Below are 20,299 nucleotides of genomic sequence, written 5' to 3' on the forward strand. Positions count from 1 at the left end.
TGCAGCCCAAAGAAGTTACTGAGAATTCTTCTGTCTAGCGTTATATGCAGAAATCCCGTTTCCAACGAAATCCTCAAAGAGGTCCAAATATCCACTTGCAGACTTTACAAACAGAGTGTTTCCAATCTGCTCTATGAAAACATAGGTTAAACTCTGTGAGTGGAACGCACACATCCCAAAGAGTTTGCAGAGAATGATTCTCTCTAGTTTTTATACGAAGATATTTCCTTTTCTACCGTAGGCCCAAATCGCTTGAAATCTCCACTTGGAAATTCAAGAAAAAGAGGGTTTCAAATCTGCTCTGTCTAAAGTAAGGTTCAACTCTGTGAGTTGAACACAGGCAGCCCAAAGAAGTTAGTGACAATTCTTCTGTCTAGCGTTATACGCAGAAATCCCGTTTCCATCAAAATCCTCAAAGAGGTCCAAATATCCACTTGCAGATTTTACAAATAGAGTGTTTCCAAACTGCTCTATGAAAACAAAGGTTAAACTCTGTGAGAGGAACGCACACATCCCAAAGTGTTTGCTGAGAATGATTCCCTCTAGTTTTTATATGAAGATATTTCCTTTTCTACCATAGGCCCAAATCTCTTGAAATCTCCACTTGCAAATTCCACAAAAAGAGGGTTTCAAATCTGCTCTGTCTAAAGGAAGGTTCAACTCTGTGTATTGAACACACGCAGGCCAAAGAAGTTACTGAGAATTCTTCTGTCTAGCGTTATATGCAGAAATCCCGTTTCCAACGATATCCTCAAAGAGGTCCAAATATCCAATTGCAGGCTTTACAAACAGAGTGTTTCCAAACTGCTCTATGAAAACAAAGGTTAAACTCTGTGAGTGGAACTCACAAATCCCAAAGTGGTTGCTGAGAATGATTCTCTCTAGTTTTTATACGAAGATATTTCCTTTTCTACCGTAGGCCCAAAATCGCTTGAAATCTCCACTTGGAAATTCCTCAAAAAGAGGGTTTAAAATCTGCTCTGTCTAAAGTAAGGTTCAACTCTGTGAGTTGAACACACGCAGCCCAAAGAAGTTACTGACAATTCTTCTGTCTAGCGTTATATGCAGAAATCCCGTTTCCAACGAAATCCTCAAAGAGGTCTCAATATCCACTTGCAGACTTTACAAACAGAGTGTTTCCAGACTGCTCTATGAAAACAAAGGTTAAACACTGTGAGTGGAACTCACACATCCCAAAGTGGTTGCTGAGAATGATTCTCTCTAGTTTTTATACGAAGATATTTCCTTTTCAACCGTAGGCCCAAAATCGCTTGAAATCTCCACTTGGAAATTCCACAAAAAGAGGGTTTCAAATCTGCTCTGTCTAAAGTAAGGTTCAACTCTGTCAGTTGAACACATGCAGCCCAAAGAAGTTACTGAGAATTCTTCTGTCTAGCGTTATATGCAGAAATACCGTTTCCAACGAAATCCTCAAAGAGGTCCAAATATCCTCTTGCAGGCTTTACAAACAGAGTGTTTCCAAACTGCTCTATTAACACAAAGGTTAAACTCTGTGAGTGGAACTCACACATCCCAAAGTGGTTGCTGAGAATGATTCTCTCTAGTTTTTATACGAAGATATTTCCTTTTCTACCGTAGGCCCAAAATCGCTTGAAATCTCCACTTGGAAATTCCACAAAAAGAGGGTTTCAAATCTGCTCTGTCTAAAGTAAGGTTCAACTCTGTCAGTTGAACACATGCAGCCCAAAGAAGTTACTGAGAATTCTTCTGTCTAGCGTTATATGCAGAAATACCGTTTCCAACGAAATCCTCAAAGAGGTCCAAATATCCACTTGCAGACTTTACAAACAGAGTGTTTCCAACCTGCTCTATGAAAACATAGGTTAAACTCTGTGAGTGGAACGCACACATCCCAAAGAGTTTGCAGAGAATGATTCTCTCTAGTTTTTATACGAAGATATTTCCTTTTCTACCGTAGGCCCAAATCGCTTGAAATCTCCACTTGGAAATTCAAGAAAAAGAGGGTTTCAAATCTGCTCTGTCTAAAGTAAGGTTCAACTCTGTGAGTTGAACACAGGCAGCCCAAAGAAGTTACTGACAATTCTTCTGTCTAGCGTTATACGCAGAAATCCCATTTCCATCAAAATCCTCAAAGAGGTCCAAATATCCACTTGCAGATTTTACAAATAGAGTGTTTCCAAACTGCTCTATGAAAACAAAGGTTAAACTCTGTGAGAGGAACGCACACATCCCAAAGTGTTTGCTGAGAATGATTCCCTCTAGTTTTTATATGAAGATATTTCCTTTTCTACCATAGGCCCAATTCTCTTGAAATCTCCACTTGCAAATTCCACAAAAAGAGGGTTTCAAATCTGCTCTGTCTAAAGGAAGGTTCAACTCTGTGTATTGAACACACGCAGGCCAAAGAAGTTACTGAGAATTCTTCTGTCTAGCGTTATATGCAGAAATCCCGTTTCCAACGATATCCTCAAAGAGGTCCAAATATCCAATTGCAGGCTTTACAAACAGAGTGTTTCCAAACTGCTCTATGAAAACAAAGGTTAAACTCTGTGAGTGGAACTCACAAATCCCAAAGTGGTTGCTGAGAATGATTCTCTCTAGTTTTTATACGAAGATATTTCCTTTTCTACCGTAGGCCCAAAATCGCTTGAAATCTCCACTTGGAAATTCCTCAAAAAGAGGGTTTAAAATCTGCTCTGTCTAAAGTAAGGTTCAACTCTGTGAGTTGAACACACGCAGCCCAAAGAAGTTACTGACAATTCTTCTGTCTAGCGTTATATGCAGAAATCCCGTTTCCAACGAAATCCTCAAAGAGGTCTCAATATCCACTTGCAGACTTTACAAACAGAGTGTTTCCAGACTGCTCTATGAAAACAAAGGTTAAACACTGTGAGTGGAACTCACACATCTCAAAGTGGTTGCTGAGAATGATTCTCTCTAGTTTTTATACGAAGATATTTCCATTTCAACCGTAGGCCCAAAATCGCTTGAAATCTCCACTTGGAAATTCCACAAAAAGAGGGTTTCAAATCTGCTCTGTCTAAAGTAAGGTTCAACTCTGTCAGTTGAACACATGCAGCCCAAAGAAGTTACTGAGAATTCTTCTGTCTAGCGTTATATGCAGAAATCCCGTTTCCAACGAAATCCTCAATGAGGTCCAAATATCCACCTGCAGGCTTTACAATCAGAGTGTTTCCAAACTGCTCTATGAAAACAAAGGTTAAACTCTGTGAGTGGAACTCACACATCCCAAAGTGGTTGCTGAGAATGATTCTCTCTAGTTTTTATACGAAGATATTTCCTTTTCAACCGTAAGCCCAAAATCGCTTGAAATCTCCACTTGGAAATTCCACAAAAAGAGGGTTTCAAATCTGCTCTGTCTAAAGTAAGGTTCAACTCTGTCAGTTGAACACATGCAGCCCAAAGAAGTTACTGAGAATTCTTCTGTCTAGCGTTATATGCAGAAATACCGTTTCCAACTAAATCCTCAAAGAGGTCCAGATATCCACGTGCAGACTTTACAGAGTGTTTCCAATCTGCTCTATGAAAACATAGGTTAAACTCTGTGAGTGGAACGCACACATCCCAAAGAGTTTGCAGAGAATGATTCTCTCTAGTTTTTATAGGAAGATATTTCCTTTTCTACCGTAGGCCCAAATCGCTTGAAATCTCCACTTGGAAATTCAAGAAAAAGAGGGTTTCAAATCTGCTCTGTCTAAAGTAAGGTTCAACTCTGTGAGTTGAACACAGGCAGCCCAAAGAAGTTACTGACAATTCTTCTGTCTAGCGTTATACGCAGAAATCCCGTTTCCAACAAAATCCTCAAAGAGGTCCAAATATCCACTTGCAGATTTTACAAATAGAGTGTTTCCAAACTGCTCTATGAAAACAAAGGTTAAACTCTGTGAGAGGAACGCACACATCCCAAAGTGTTTGCTGAGAATGATTCCCTCTAGTTTTTATATGAAGATATTTCCTTTTCTACCATAGGCCCAAATCTCTTGAAATCTCCACTTGCAAATTCCACAAAAAGAGGGTTTCAAATCTGCTCTGTCTAAAGGAAGGTTCAACTCTGTGTATTGAACACACGCAGGCCAAAGAAGTTACTGAGAATTCTTCTGTCTAGCGTTATATGCAGAAATCCCGTTTCCAACGATATCCTCAAAGAGGTCCAAATATCCAATTGCAGGCTTTACAAACAGAGTGTTTCCAAACTGCTCTATGAAAACAAAGGTTAAACTCTGTGAGTGGAACTCACAAATCCCAAAGTGGTTGCTGAGAATGATTCTCTCTAGTTTTTATACGAAGATATTTCCTTTTCTACCGTAGGCCCAAAATCGCTTGAAATCTCCACTTGGAAATTCCTCAAAAAGAGGGTTTAAAATCTGCTCTGTCTAAAGTAAGGTTCAACTCTGTGAGTTGAACACACGCAGCCCAAAGAAGTTACTGAGAATTCTTCTGTCTAGCGTTATATGCAGAAATCCCGTTTCCAACGAAATCCTCAAAGAGGTCTCAATATCCACTTGCAGACTTTACAAACAGAGTGTTTCCAGACTGCTCTATGAAAACAAAGGTTAAACACTGTGAGTGGAACTCACACATCTCAAAGTGGTTGCTGAGAATGATTCTCTCTAGTTTTTATACGAAGATATTTCCTTTTCAACCGTAGGCCCAAAATCGATTGAAATCTCCACTTGGAAATTCCACAAAAAGAGGGTTTCAAATCTGCTCTGTCTAAAGTAAGGTTCAACTCTGTCAGTTGAACACATGCAGCCCAAAGAAGTTACTGAGAATTCTTCTGTCTAGCGTTATATGCAGAAATCCCGTTTCCAACGAAATCCTCAAAGAGGTCCAAATATCCACTTGCAGGCTTTACAAACAGAGTGTTTCCAAACTGCTCTATGAACACAAAGGTTAAACTCTGTGAGTGGAACTCACACATCCCAAAGTGGTTGCTGAGAATGATTCTCTCTAGTTTTTATACGAAGATATTTCCTTTTCTACCGTAAGCCCAAAATCGCTTGAAATCTCCACTTGGAAATTCCACAAAAAGAGGGTTTCAAATCTGCTCTGTCTAAAGTAAGGTTCAACTCTGTGAGTTGAACACATGCAGCCCAAAGAAGTTACTGAGAATTCTTCTGTCTGGCGTTATATGCAGAAATCCCGTTTCCAACGAAATCCTCCAAGAGGTCCAAATATCCACTTGCAGACTTTACAAACAGAGTGTTTCCAATCTGCTCTATGAAAACATAGGTTAAACTCTGTGAGTGGAACGCACACATCCCAAAGAGTTTGCAGAGAATGATTCTCTCTAGTTTTTATAGGAAGATATTTCCTTTTCTACCGTAGGCCCAAATCGCTTGAAATCTCCACTTGGAAATTCAAGAAAAAGAGGGTTTCAAATCTGCTCTGTCTAAAGTAAGGTTCAACTCTGTGAGTTGAACACATGCAGCCCAAAGAAGTTACTGACAATTCTTCTGTCTAGCGTTATATGCAGAAATCCCGTTTCCAACGATATCCTCAAAGAGGTCCAAATATCCAATTGCAGGCTTTACAAACAGAGTGTTTCCAAACTGCTCTATGAAAACAAAGGTTAAACTCTGTGAGTGGAACTCACAAATCCCAAAGTGGTTGCTGAGAATGATTCTCTCTAGTTTTTATACGAAGATATTTCCTTTTCTACCGTAGGCCCAAAATCGCTTGAAATCTCCACTTGGAAATTCCTCAAAAAGAGGGTTTCAAATCTGCTCTGTCTAAAGTAAGGTTCAACTCTGTGAGTTGAACACACGCAGCCCAAAGAAGTTACTGACAATTCTTCTGTCTAGCGTTATATGCAGAAATCCCGTTTCCAACGAAATCCTCAAAGAGGTCTCAATATCCACTTGCAGACTTTACAAACAGAGTGTTTCCAGACTGCTCTATGAAAACAAAGGTTAAACACTGTGAGTGGAACTCACACATCTCAAAGTGGTTGCTGAGAATGATTCTCTCTAGTTTTTATACGAAGATATTTCCTTTTCAACCGTAGGCCCAAAATCGATTGAAATCTCCACTTGGAAATTCCACAAAAAGAGGGTTTCAAATCTGCTCTGTCTAAAGTAAGGTTCAACTCTGTCAGTTGAACACATGCAGCCCAAAGAAGTTACTGAGAATTCTTCTGTCTAGCGTTATATGCAGAAATCCCGTTTCCAACGAAATCCTCAAAGAGGTCCAAATATCCACTTGCAGGCTTTACAAACAGAGTGTTTCCAAACTGCTCTATGAACACAAAGGTTAAACTCTGTGAGTGGAACTCACACATCCCAAAGTGGTTGCTGAGAATGATTCTCTCTAGTTTTTATACGAAGATATTTCCTTTTCTACCGTAGGCCCAAAATCGCTTGAAATCTCCACTTGGAAATTCCACAAAAAGAGGGTTTCAAATCTGCTCTGTCTAAAGTAAGGTTCAACTCTGTCAGTTGAACACATGCAGCCCAAAGAAGTTACTGAGAATTCTTCTGTCTAGCGTTATATGCAGAAATCCCGTTTCCAACGAAATCCTCAAAGAGGTCCAAATATCCACTTGCAGGCTTTACAAACAGAGTGTTTCCAAACTGCTCTATGAACACAAAGGTTAAACTCTGTGAGTGCAACTCACACATCCCAAAGTGGTTGCTGAGAATGATTCTCTCTAGTTTTTATACGAAGATATTTCCTTTTCTACCGTAGGCCCAAAATCGCTTGAAATCTCCACTTGGAAATTCCACAAAAAGAGGGTTTCAAATCTGCTCTGTCAAAAGTAAGGTTCAACTCTGTGAGTTGAACACATGCAGCCCAAAGAAGTTACTGAGAATTCTTCTGTCTAGCGTTATATGCAGAAATCCCGTTTCCAACGAAATCCTCAAAGAGGTCCAAATATCCACTTGCAGACTTTACAAACAGAGTGTTTCCAATCTGCTCTATGAAAACATAGGTTAAACTCTGTGAGTGGAACGCACACATCCCAAAGAGTTTGCAGAGAATGATTCTCTCTAGTTTTTATACGAAGATATTTCCTTTTCTACCGTAGGCCCAAATAGCTTGAAATCTCCACTTGGAAATTCAAGAAAAAGAGGGTTTCAAATCTGCTCTGTCTAAAGTAAGGTTCAACTCTGTGAGTTGAACACAGGCAGCCCAAAGAAGTTACTGACAATTCTTCTGTCTAGCGTTATACGCAGAAATCCCGTTTCCAACAAAATCCTCAAAGAGGTCCAAATATCCACTTGCAGATTTTACAAATAGAGTGTTTCCAAACTGCTCTATGAAAACAAAGGTTAAACTCTGTGAGAGGAACGCACACATCCCAAAGTGTTTGCTGAGAATGATTCCCTCTAGTTTTTATATGAAGATATTTCCTTTTCTACCATAGGCCCAAATCTCTTGAAATCTCCACTTGCAAATTCCACAAAAAGAGGGTTTCAAATCTGCTCTGTCTAAAGGAAGGTTCAACTCTGTGTATTGAACACACGCAGGCCAAAGAAGTTACTGAGAATTCTTCTGTCTAGCGTTATATGCAGAAATCCCGTTTCCAACGATATCCTCAAAGAGGTCCAAATATCCAATTGCAGGCTTTACAAACAGAGTGTTTCCAAACTGCTCTATGAAAACAAAGGTTAAACTCTGTGAGTGGAACTCACAAATCCCAAAGTGGTTGCTGAGAATGATTCTCTCTAGTTTTTATACGAAGATATTTCCTTTTCTACCGTAGGCCCAAAATCGCTTGAAATCTCCACTTGGAAATTCCTCAAAAAGAGGGTTTCAAATCTGCTCTGTCTAAAGTAAGGTTCAACTCTGTGAGTTGAACACACGCAGCCCAAAGAAGTTACTGACAATTCTTCTGTCTAGCGTTATATGCAGAAATCCCGTTTCCAACGAAATCCTCAAAGAGGTCTCAATATCCACTTGCAGACTTTACAAACAGAGTGTTTCCAGACTGCTCTATGAAAACAAAGGTTAAACACTGTGAGTGGAACTCACACATCTCAAAGTGGTTGCTGAGAATGATTCTCTCTAGTTTTTATACGAAGATATTTCCTTTTCAACCGTAGGCCCAAAATCGATTGAAATCTCCACTTGGAAATTCCACAAAAAGAGGGTTTCAAATCTGCTCTGTCTAAAGTAAGGTTCAACTCTGTCAGTTGAACACATGCAGCCCAAAGAAGTTACTGAGAATTCTTCTGTCTAGCGTTATATGCAGAAATCCCGTTTCCAACGAAATCCTCAAAGAGGTCCAAATATCCACTTGCAGATTTTACAAATAGAGTGTTTCCAAACTGCTCTATGAAAACAAAGGTTAAACTCTGTGAGAGGAACGCACACATCCCAAAGTGTTTGCTGAGAATGATTCCCTCTAGTTTTTATATGAAGATATTTCCTTTTCTACCATAGGCCCAAATCTCTTGAAATCTCCACTTGCAAATTCCACAATAAGAGGGTTTCAAATCTGCTCTGTCTAAAGGAAGGTTCAACTCTGTGTATTGAACACACGCAGGCCAAAGAAGTTACTGAGAATTCTTCTGTCTAGCGTTATATGCAGAAATCCCGTTTCCAACGATATCCTCAAAGAGGTCCAAATATCCAATTGCAGGCTTTACAAACAGAGTGTTTCCAAACTGCTCTATGAAAACAAAGGTTAAACTCTGTGAGTGGAACTCACAAATCCCAAAGTGGTTGCTGAGAATGATTCTCTCTAGTTTTTATACGAAGATATTTCCTTTTCTACCGTAGGCCCAAAATCGCTTGAAATCTCCACTTGGAAATTCCTCAAAAAGAGGGTTTCAAATCTGCTCTGTCTAAAGTAAGGTTCAACTCTGTGAGTTGAACACACGCAGCCCAAAGAAGTTACTGACAATTCTTCTGTCTAGCGTTATATGCAGAAATCCCGTTTCCAACGAAATCCTCAAAGAGGTCTCAATATCCACTTGCAGACTTTACAAACAGAGTGTTTCCAGACTGCTCTATGAAAACAAAGGTTAAACACTGTGAGTGGAACTCACACATCTCAAAGTGGTTGATGAGAATGATTCTCTCTAGTTTTTATACGAAGATATTTCCTTTTCAACCGTAGGCCCAAAATCGATTGAAATCTCCACTTGGAAATTCCACAAAAAGAGGGTTTCAAATCTGCTCTGTCTAAAGTAAGGTTCAACTCTGTCAGTTGAACACATGCAGCCCAAAGAAGTTACTGAGAATTCTTCTGTCTAGCGTTATATGCAGAAATCCCGTTTCCAACGAAATCCTCAAAGAGGTCCAAATATCCACTTGCAGGCTTTACAAACAGAGTGTTTCCAAACTGCTCTATGAACACAAAGGTTAAACTCTGTGAGTGGAACTCACACATCCCAAAGTGGTTGCTGAGAATGATTCTCTCTAGTTTTTATACGAAGATATTTCCTTTTCTACCGTAGGCCCAAAATCGCTTGAAATCTCCACTTGGAAATTCCACAAAAAGAGGGTTTCAAATCTGCTCTGTCTAAAGTAAGGTTCAACTCTGTCAGTTGAACACATGCAGCCCAAAGAAGTTACTGAGAATTCTTCTGTCTAGCGTTATATGCAGAAATCCCGTTTCCAACGAAATCCTCAAAGAGGTCCAAATATCCACTTGCAGGCTTTACAAACAGAGTGTTTCCAAACTGCTCTATGAACACAAAGGTTAAACTCTGTGAGTGCAACTCACACATCCCAAAGTGGTTGCTGAGAATGATTCTCTCTAGTTTTTATACGAAGATATTTCCTTTTCTACCGTAGGCCCATAATCGCTTGAAATCTCCACTTGGAAATTCCACAAAAAGAGGGTTTCAAATCTGCTCTGTCTAAAGTAAGGTTCAACTCTGTGAGTTGAACACATGCAGCCCAAAGAAGTTACTGAGAATTCTTCTGTCTAGCGTTATATGCAGAAATCCCGTTTCCAACGAAATCCTCAAAGAGGTCCAAATATCCACTTGCAGACTTTACAAACAGAGTGTTTCCAATCTGCTCTATGAAAACATAGGTTAAACTCTGTGAGTGGAACGCACACATCCCAAAGAGTTTGCAGAGAATGATTCTCTCTAGTTTTTATACGAAGATATTTCCTTTTCTACCGTAGGCCCAAATAGCTTGAAATCTCCACTTGGAAATTCAAGAAAAAGAGGGTTTCAAATCTGCTCTGTCTAAAGTAAGGTTCAACTCTGTGAGTTGAACACAGGCAGCCCAAAGAAGTTACTGACAATTCTTCTGTCTAGCGTTATACGCAGAAATCCCGTTTCCAACAAAATCCTCAAAGAGGTCCAAATATCCACTTGCAGATTTTACAAATAGAGTGTTTCCAAACTGCTCTATGAAAACAAAGGTTAAACTCTGTGAGAGGAACGCACACATCCCAAAGTGTTTGCTGAGAATGATTCCCTCTAGTTTTTATATGAAGATATTTCCTTTTCTACCATAGGCCCAAATCTCTTGAAATCTCCACTTGCAAATTCCACAATAAGAGGGTTTCAAATCTGCTCTGTCTAAAGGAAGGTTCAACTCTGTGTATTGAACACACGCAGGCCAAAGAAGTTACTGAGAATTCTTCTGTCTAGCGTTATATGCAGAAATCCCGTTTCCAACGATATCCTCAAAGAGGTCCAAATATCCAATTGCAGGCTTTACAAACAGAGTGTTTCCAAACTGCTCTATGAAAACAAAGGTTAAACTCTGTGAGTGGAACTCACAAATCCCAAAGTGGTTGCTGAGAATGATTCTCTCTAGTTTTTATACGAAGATATTTCCTTTTCTACCGTAGGCCCAAAATCGCTTGAAATCTCCACTTGGAAATTCCTCAAAAAGAGGGTTTCAAATCTGCTCTGTCTAAAGTAAGGTTCAACTCTGTGAGTTGAACACACGCAGCCCAAAGAAGTTACTGACAATTCTTCTGTCTAGCGTTATATGCAGAAATCCCGTTTCCAACGAAATCCTCAAAGAGGTCTCAATATCCACTTGCAGACTTTACAAACAGAGTGTTTCCAGACTGCTCTATGAAAACAAAGGTTAAACACTGTGAGTGGAACTCACACATCTCAAAGTGGTTGCTGAGAATGATTCTCTCTAGTTTTTATACGAAGATATTTCCTTTTCAACCGTAGGCCCAAAATCGATTGAAATCTCCACTTGGAAATTCCACAAAAAGAGGGTTTCAAATCTGCTCTGTCTTAAGTAAGGTTCAACTCTGTCAGTTGAACACATGCAGCCCAAAGAAGTTACTGAGAATTCTTCTGTCTAGCGTTATATGCAGAAATCCCGTTTCCAACGAAATCCTCAAAGAGGTCCAAATATCCACTTGCAGGCTTTACAAACAGAGTGTTTCCAAACTGCTCTATGAACACAAAGGTTAAACTCTGTGAGTGGAACTCACACATCCCAAAGTGGTTGCTGAGAATGATTCTCTCTAGTTTTTATACGAAGATATTTCCTTTTCTACCGTAGGCCCAAAATCGCTTGAAATCTCCACTTGGAAATTCCACAAAAAGAGGGTTTCAAATCTGCTCTGTCTAAAGTAAGGTTCAACTCTGTCAGTTGAACACATGCAGCCCAAAGAAGTTACTGAGAATTCTTCTGTCTAGCGTTATATGCAGAAATCCCGTTTCCAACGAAATCCTCAAAGAGGTCCAAATATCCACTTGCAGGCTTTACAAACAGAGTGTTTCCAAACTGCTCTATGAACACAAAGGTTAAACTCTGTGAGTGCAACTCACACATCCCAAAGTGGTTGCTGAGAATGATTCTCTCTAGTTTTTATACGAAGATATTTCCTTTTCTACCGTAGGCCCATAATCGCTTGAAATCTCCACTTGGAAATTCCACAAAAAGAGGGTTTCAAATCTGCTCTGTCTAAAGTAAGGTTCAACTCTGTGAGTTGAACACATGCAGCCCAAAGAAGTTACTGAGAATTCTTCTGTCTAGCGTTATATGCAGAAATCCCGTTTCCAACGAAATCCTCAAAGAGGTCCAAATATCCACTTGCAGACTTTACAAACAGAGTGTTTCCAATCTGCTCTATGAAAACATAGGTTAAACTCTGTGAGTGGAACGCACACATCCCAAAGAGTTTGCAGAGAATGATTCTCTCTAGTTTTTATACGAAGATATTTCCTTTTCTACCGTAGGCCCAAAATCGCTTGAAATCTCCACTTGGAAATTCCTCAAAAAGAGGGTTTCAAATCTGCTCTGTCTAAAGTAAGGTTCAACACTGTGAGTTGAACACACGCAGCCCAAAGAAGTTACTGACAATTCTTCTGTCTAGCGTTATATGCAGAAATCCCGTTTCCAACGAAATCCTCAAAGAGGTCTCAATATCCACTTGCAGACTTTACAAACAGAGTGTTTCCAGACTGCTCTATGAAAACAAAGGTTAAACACTGTGAGTGGAACTCACACATCTCAAAGTGGTTGCTGAGAATGATTCTCTCTAGTTTTTATACGAAGATATTTCCTTTTCAACCGTAGGCCCAAAATCGATTGAAATCTCCACTTGGAAATTCCACAAAAAGAGGGTTTCAAATCTGCTCTGTCTAAAGTAAGGTTCAACTCTGTCAGTTGAACACATGCAGCCCAAAGAAGTTACTGAGAATTCTTCTGTCTAGCGTTATATGCAGAAATCCCGTTTCCAACGAAATCCTCAAAGAGGTCCAAATATCCACTTGCAGATTTTACAAATAGAGTGTTTCCAAACTGCTCTATGAAAACAAAGGTTAAACTCTGTGAGAGGAACGCACACATCCCAAAGTGTTTGCTGAGAATGATTCCCTCTAGTTTTTATATGAAGATATTTCCTTTTCTACCATAGGCCCAAATCTCTTGAAATCTCCACTTGCAAATTCCACAAAAAGAGGGTTTCAAATCTGCTCTGTCTAAAGGAAGGTTCAACTCTGTGTATTGAACACACGCAGGCCAAAGAAGTTACTGAGAATTCTTCTGTCTAGCGTTATATGCAGAAATCCCGTTTCCAACGATATCCTCAAAGAGGTCCAAATATCCAATTGCAGGCTTTACAAACAGAGTGTTTCCAAACTGCTCTATGAATACAAAGGTTAAACTCTGTGAGTGGAACTCACAAATCCCAAAGTGGTTGCTGAGAATGATTCTCTCTAGTTTTTATACGAAGATATTTCCTTTTCTACCGTAGGCCCAAAATCGCTTGAAATCTCCACTTGGAAATTCCTCAAAAAGAGGGTTTAAAATCTGCTCTGTCTAAAGTAAGGTTCAACTCTGTGAGTTGAACACACGCAGCCCAAAGAAGTTACTGACAATTCTTCTGTCTAGCGTTATATGCAGAAATCCCGTTTCCAACGAAATCCTCAAAGAGGTCTCAATATCCACTTGCAGACTTTACAAACAGAGTGTTTCCAGACTGCTCTATGAAAACAAAGGTTAAACACTGTGAGTGGAACTCACACATCTCAAAGTGGTTGCTGAGAATGATTCTCTCTAGTTTTTATACGAAGATATTTCCTTTTCAACCGTAGGCCCAAAATCGATTGAAATCTCCACTTGGAAATTCCACAAAAAGAGGGTTTCAAATCTGCTCTGTCTAAAGTAAGGTTCAACTCTGTCAGTTGAACACATGCAGCCCAAAGAAGTTACTGAGAATTCTTCTGTCTAGCGTTATATGCAGAAATCCCGTTTCCAACGAAATCCTCAAAGAGGTCCAAATATCCACTTGCAGGCTTTACAAACAGAGTGTTTCCAAACTGCTCTATGAACACAAAGGTTAAACTCTGTGAGTGGAACTCACACATCCCAAAGTGGTTGCTGAGAATGATTCTCTCTAGTTTTTATACGAAGATATTTCCTTTTCTACCGTAGGCCCAAAATCGCTTGAAATCTCCACTTGGAAATTCCACAAAAAGAGGGTTTCAAATCTGCTCTGTCTAAAGTAAGGTTCAACTCTGTCAGTTGAACACATGCAGCCCAAAGAAGTTACTGAGAATTCTTCTGTCTAGCGTTATATGCAGAAATCCCGTTTCCAACGAAATCCTCAAAGAGGTCCAAATATCCACTTGCAGGCTTTACAAACAGAGTGTTTCCAAACTGCTCTATGAACACAAAGGTTAAACTCTGTGAGTGCAACTCACACATCCCAAAGTGGTTGCTGAGAATGATTCTCTCTAGTTTTTATACGAAGATATTTCCTTTTCTACCGTAGGCCCATAATCGCTTGAAATCTCCACTTGGAAATTCCACAAAAAGAGGGTTTCAAATCTGCTCTGTCTAAAGTAAGGTTCAACTCTGTCAGTTGAACACATGCAGCCCAAAGAAGTTACTGAGAATTCTTCTGTCTAGCGTTATATGCAGAAATCCCGTTTCCAACGAAATCCTCAAAGAGGTCCAAATATCCACTTGCAGACTTTAGAAACAGAGTGTTTCCAATCTGCTCTATGAAAACATAGGTTAAACTCTGTGAGTGGAACTCACACATCCCAAAGTGGTTGCTGAGAATGATTCTCTCTAGTTTTATACGAAGATATTTCCTTTTCTACCGTAGGCCCAAAATCGCTTGAAATCTCCACTTGGAAATTCCACAAAAAGAGGGTTTCAGATCTGCTCTGTCTAAAGTAAGGTTCAACTCTGTCAGTTGAACACATGCAGCCCAAAGAAGTTACTGAGAATTCTTCTGTCTAGCGTTATATGCAGAAATCCCGTTTCCAACGAAATCCTCAAAGAGGTCCAAATATCCACTTGCAGGCTTTACAAACAGAGTGTTTCCAAACTGCTCTATGAACACAAAGGTTAAACTCTGTGAGGGCAACTCACACATCCCAAAGTGGTTGCTGAGAATGATTCTCTCTAGTTTTTATACGAAGATATTTCCTTTTCTACCGTAGGCCCAAAATCGCTTGAAATCTCCACTTGGAAATTCCACAAAAAGAGGGTTTCAAATCTGCTCTGTCTAAAGTAAGGTTCAACTCTGTGAGTTGAACACATGCAGCCCAAAGAAGTTACTGAGAATTCTTCTGTCTAGCGTTATATGCAGAAATCCCGTTTCCAACGAAATCCTCAAAGAGGTCCAAATATCCACTTGCAGACTTTACAAACAGAGTGTTTCCAATCTGCTCTATGAAAACATAGGTTAAACTCTGTGAGTGGAACGCACACATCCCAAAGAGTTTGCAGAGAATGATTCTCTCTATTTTTTATAGGAAGATATTTCCTTTTCTACCGTAGGCCCAAATAGCTTGAAATCTCCACTTGGAAATTCAAGAAAAAGAGGGTTTCAAATCTGCTCTGTCTAAAGTAAGGTTCAACTCTGTGAGTTGAACACAGGCAGCCCAAAGAAGTTACTGACAATTCTTCTGTCTAGCGTTATACGCAGAAATCCCGTTTCCAACAAAATCCTCAAAGAGGTCCAAATATCCACTTGCAGATTTTACAAATAGAGTGTTTCCAAACTGCTCTATGAAAACAAAGGTTAAACTCTGTGAGAGGAACGCACACATCCCAAAGTGTTTGCTGAGAATGATTCCCTCTAGTTTTTATATGAAGATATTTCCTTTTCTACCATAGGCCCAAATCTCTTGAAATCTCCACTTGCAAATTCCACAAAAAGAGGGTTTCAAATCTGCTCTGTCTAAAGGAAGGTTCAACTCTGTGTATTGAACACACGCAGGCCAAAGAAGTTACTGAGAATTCTTCTGTCTAGCGTTATATGCAGAAATCCCGTTTCCAACGATATCCTCAAAGAGGTCCAAATATCCAATTGCAGGCTTTACAAACAGAGTGTTTCCAAACTGCTCTATGAAAACAAAGGTTAAACTCTGTGAGTGGAACTCACAAATCCCAAAGTGGTTGCTGAGAATGATTCTCTCTAGTTTTTATACGAAGATATTTCCTTTTCTACCGTAGGCCCAAAATCGCTTGAAATCTCCACTTGGAAATTCCTCAAAAAGAGGGTTTAAAATCTGCTCTGTCTAAAGTAAGGTTCAACTCTGTCAGTTGAACACATGCAGCCCAAAGAAGTTACTGAGAATTCTTCTGTCTAGCGTTATATGCAGAAATCCCGTTTCCAACGAAATCCTCAAAGAGGTCCAAATATCCACTTGCAGGCTTTACAAACAGAGTGTTTCCAAACTGCTCTATGAACACAAAGGTTAAACTCTGTGAGTGCAACTCACACATCCCAAAGTGGTTGCTGAGAATGATTCTCTCTAGTTTTTATACGAAGATATTTCCTTTTCTACCGTAGGCCCATAATCGCTTGAAATCTCCACTTGGAAATTCCACAAAAAGAGGGTTTCAAATCTGCTCTGTCTAAAGTAAGGTTCAACTCTGTGAGTTGAACACATGCAGCCCAAAGAAGTTACTGAGAATTCTTCTGTCTAGCGTTATATGCAGAAATCCCGTTTCCAACGAAATCCTCAAAGAGGTCCAAATATCCACTTGCAGACTTTACAAACAGAGTGTTTCCAATCTGCTCTATGAAAACATAGGTTAAACTCTGTGAGTGGAACGCACACATCCCAAAGAGTTTGCAGAGAATGATTCTCTCTAGTTTTTATACGAAGATATTTCCTTTTCTACCGTAGGCCCAAATAGCTTGAAATCTCCACTTGGAAATTCAAGAAAAAGAGGGTTTCAAATCTGCTCTGTCTAAAGTAAGGTTCAACTCTGTGAGTTGAACACAGGCAGCCCAAAGAAGTTACTGACAATTCTTCTGTCTAGCGTTATACGCAGAAATCCCGTTTCCAACAAAATCCTCAAAGAGGTCCAAATATCCACTTGCAGATTTTACAAATAGAGTGTTTCCAAACTGCTCTATGAAAACAAAGGTTAAACTCTGTGAGAGGAACGCACACATCCCAAAGTGTTTGCTGAGAATGATTCCCTCTAGTTTTTATATGAAGATACTTCCTTTTCTACCATAGGCCCAAATCTCTTGAAATCTCCACTTGCAAATTCCACAAAAAGAGGGTTTCAAATCTGCTCTGTCTAAAGGAAGGTTCAACTCTGTGTATTGAACACACGCAGGCCAAAGAAGTTACTGAGAATTCTTCTGTCTAGCGTTATATGCAGAAATCCCGTTTCCAACGATATCCTCAAAGAGGTCCAAATATCCAATTGCAGGCTTTACAAACAGAGTGTTTCCAAACTGCTCTATGAACACAAAGGTTAAACTCTGTGAGTGGAACTCACAAATCCCAAAGTGGTTGCTGAGAATGATTCTCTCTAGTTTTTATACGAAGATATTTCCTTTTCTACCGTAGGCCCAAAATCGCTTGAAATCTCCACTTGGAAATTCCTCAAAAAGAGGGTTTCAAATCTGCTCTGTCTAAAGTAAGGTTCAACTCTGTGAGTTGAACACACGCAGCCCAAAGAAGTTACTGACAATTCTTCTGTCTAGCGTTATATGCAGAAATCCCGTTTCCAACGAAATCCTCAAAGAGGTCTCAATATCCACTTGCAGACTTTACAAACAGAGTGTTTCCAGACTGCTCTATGAAAACAAAGGTTAAACACTGTGAGTGGAACTCACACATCTCAAAGTGGTTGCTGAGAATGATTCTCTCTAGTTTTTATACGAAGATATTTCCTTTTCAACCGTAGGCCCAAAATCGATTGAAATCTCCACTTGGAAATTCCACAAAAAGAGGGTTTCAAATCTGCTCTGTCTAAAGTAAGGTTCAACTCTGTCAGTTGAACACATGCAGCCCAAAGAAGTTACTGAGAATTCTTCTGTCTAGCGTTATATGCAGAAATCCCGTTTCCAACGAAATCCTCAAAGAGGTCCAAATATCCACTTGCAGATTTTACAAATAGAGTGTTTCCAAACTGCTCTATGAAAACAAAGGTTAAACTCTGTGAGAGGAACGCACACATCCCAAAGTGTTTGCTGAGAATGATTCCCTCTAGTTTTTATATGAAGATATTTCCTTTTCTACCATAGGCCCAAATCTCTTGAAATCTCCACTTGCAAATTCCACAAAAAGAGGGTTTCAAATCTGCTCTGTCTAAAGGAAGGTTCAACTCTGTGTATTGAACACACGCAGGCCAAAGAAGTTACTGAGAATTCTTCTGTCTAGCGTTATATGCAGAAATCCCGTTTCCAACGATATCCTCAAAGAGGTCCAAATATCCAATTGCAGGCTTTACAAACAGAGTGTTTCCAAACTGCTCTATGAATACAAAGGTTAAACTCTGTGAGTGGAACTCACAAATCCCAAAGTGGTTGCTGAGAATGATTCTCTCTAGTTTTTATACGAAGATATTTCCTTTTCTACCGTAGGCCCAAAATCGCTTGAAATCTCCACTTGGAAATTCCTCAAAAAGAGGGTTTAAAATCTGCTCTGTCTAAAGTAAGGTTCAACTCTGTGAGTTGAACACACGCAGCCCAAAGAAGTTACTGACAATTCTTCTGTCTAGCGTTATATGCAGAAATCCCGTTTCCAACGAAATCCTCAAAGAGGTCTCAATATCCACTTGCAGACTTTACAAACAGAGTGTTTCCAGACTGCTCTATGAAAACAAAGGTTAAACACTGTGAGTGGAACTCACACATCTCAAAGTGGTTGCTGAGAATGATTCTCTCTAGTTTTTATACGAAGATATTTCCTTTTCAACCGTAGGCCCAAAATCGATTGAAATCTCCACTTGGAAATTCCACAAAAAGAGGGTTTCAAATCTGCTCTGTCTAAAGTAAGGTTCAACTCTGTCAGTTGAACACATGCAGCCCAAAGAAGTTACTGAGAATTCTTCTGTCTAGCGTTATATGCAGAAATCCCGTTTCCAACGAAATCCTCAAAGAGGTCCAAATATCCACTTGCAGGCTTTACAAACAGAGTGTTTCCAAACTGCTCTATGAACACAAAGGTTAAACTCTGTGAGTGGAACTCACACATCCCAAAGTGGTTGCTGAGAATGATTCTCTCTAGTTTTTATACGAAGATATTTCCTTTTCTACCGTAGGCCCAAAATCGCTTGAAATCTCCACTTGGAAATTCCACAAAAAGAGGGTTTCAAATCTGCTCTGTCTAAAGTAAGGTTCAACTCTGTCAGTTGAACACATGCAGCCCAAAGAAGTTACTGAGAATTCTTCTGTCTAGCGTTATATGCAGAAATCCCGTTTCCAACGAAATCCTCAAAGAGGTCCAAATATCCACTTGCAGGCTTTACAAACAGAGTGTTTCCAAACTGCTCTATGAACACAAAGGTTAAACTCTGTGAGTGCAACTCACACATCCCAAAGTGGTTGCTGAGAATGATTCTCTCTAGTTTTTATACGAAGATATTTCCTTTTCTACCGTAGGCCCATAATCGCTTGAAATCTCCACTTGGAAATTCCACAAAAAGAGGGTTTCAAATCTGCTCTGTCTAAAGTAAGGTTCAACTCTGTCAGTTGAACACATGCAGCCCAAAGAAGTTACTGAGAATTCTTCTGTCTAGCGTTATATGCAGAAATCCCGTTTCCAACGAAATCCTCAAAGAGGTCCAAATATCCACTTGCAGACTTTACAAACAGAGTGTTTCCAATCTGCTCTATGAAAACATAGGTTAAACTCTGTGAGTGGAACTCACACATCCCAAAGTGGTTGCTGAGAATGATTCTCTCTAGTTTTATACGAAGATATTTCCTTTTCTACCGTAGGCCCAAAATCGCTTGAAATCTCCACTTGGAAATTCCACAAAAAGAGGGTTTCAAATCTGCTCTGTCTAAAGTAAGGTTCAACTCTGTCAGTTGAACACATGCAGCCCAAAGAAGTTACTGAGAATTCTTCTGTCTAGCGTTATATGCAGAAATCCCGTTTCCAACGAAATCCTCAAAGAGGTCCAAATATCCACTTGCAGGCTTTACAAACAGAGTGTTTCCAAACTGCTCTATGAACACAAAGGTTAAACTCTGTGAGGGCAACTCACACATCCCAAAGTGGTTGCTGAGAATGATTCTCTCTAGTTTTTATACGAAGATATTTCCTTTTCTACCGTAGGCCCAAAATCGCTTGAAATCTCCACTTGGAAATTCCACAAAAAGAGGGTTTCAAATCTGCTCTGTCTAAAGTAAGGTTCAACTCTGTGAGTTGAACACATGCAGCCCAAAGAAGTTACTGAGAATTCTTCTGTCTAGCGTTATATGCAGAAATCCCGTTTCCAACGAAATCCTCAAAGAGGTCCAAATATCCACTTGCAGACTTTACAAACAGAGTGTTTCCAATCTGCTCTATGAAAACATAGGTTAAACTCTGTGAGTGGAACGCACACATCCCAAAGAGTTTGCAGAGAATGATTCTCTCTAGTTTTTATAGGAAGATATTTCCTTTTCTACCGTAGGCCCAAATAGCTTGAAATCTCC

This window comes from Gorilla gorilla, chromosome 20 (assembly GCF_029281585.2).
Source record: "Gorilla gorilla gorilla isolate KB3781 chromosome 20, NHGRI_mGorGor1-v2.1_pri, whole genome shotgun sequence".
NCBI classification, from domain to species: Eukaryota; Metazoa; Chordata; class Mammalia; order Primates; family Hominidae; genus Gorilla; species Gorilla gorilla.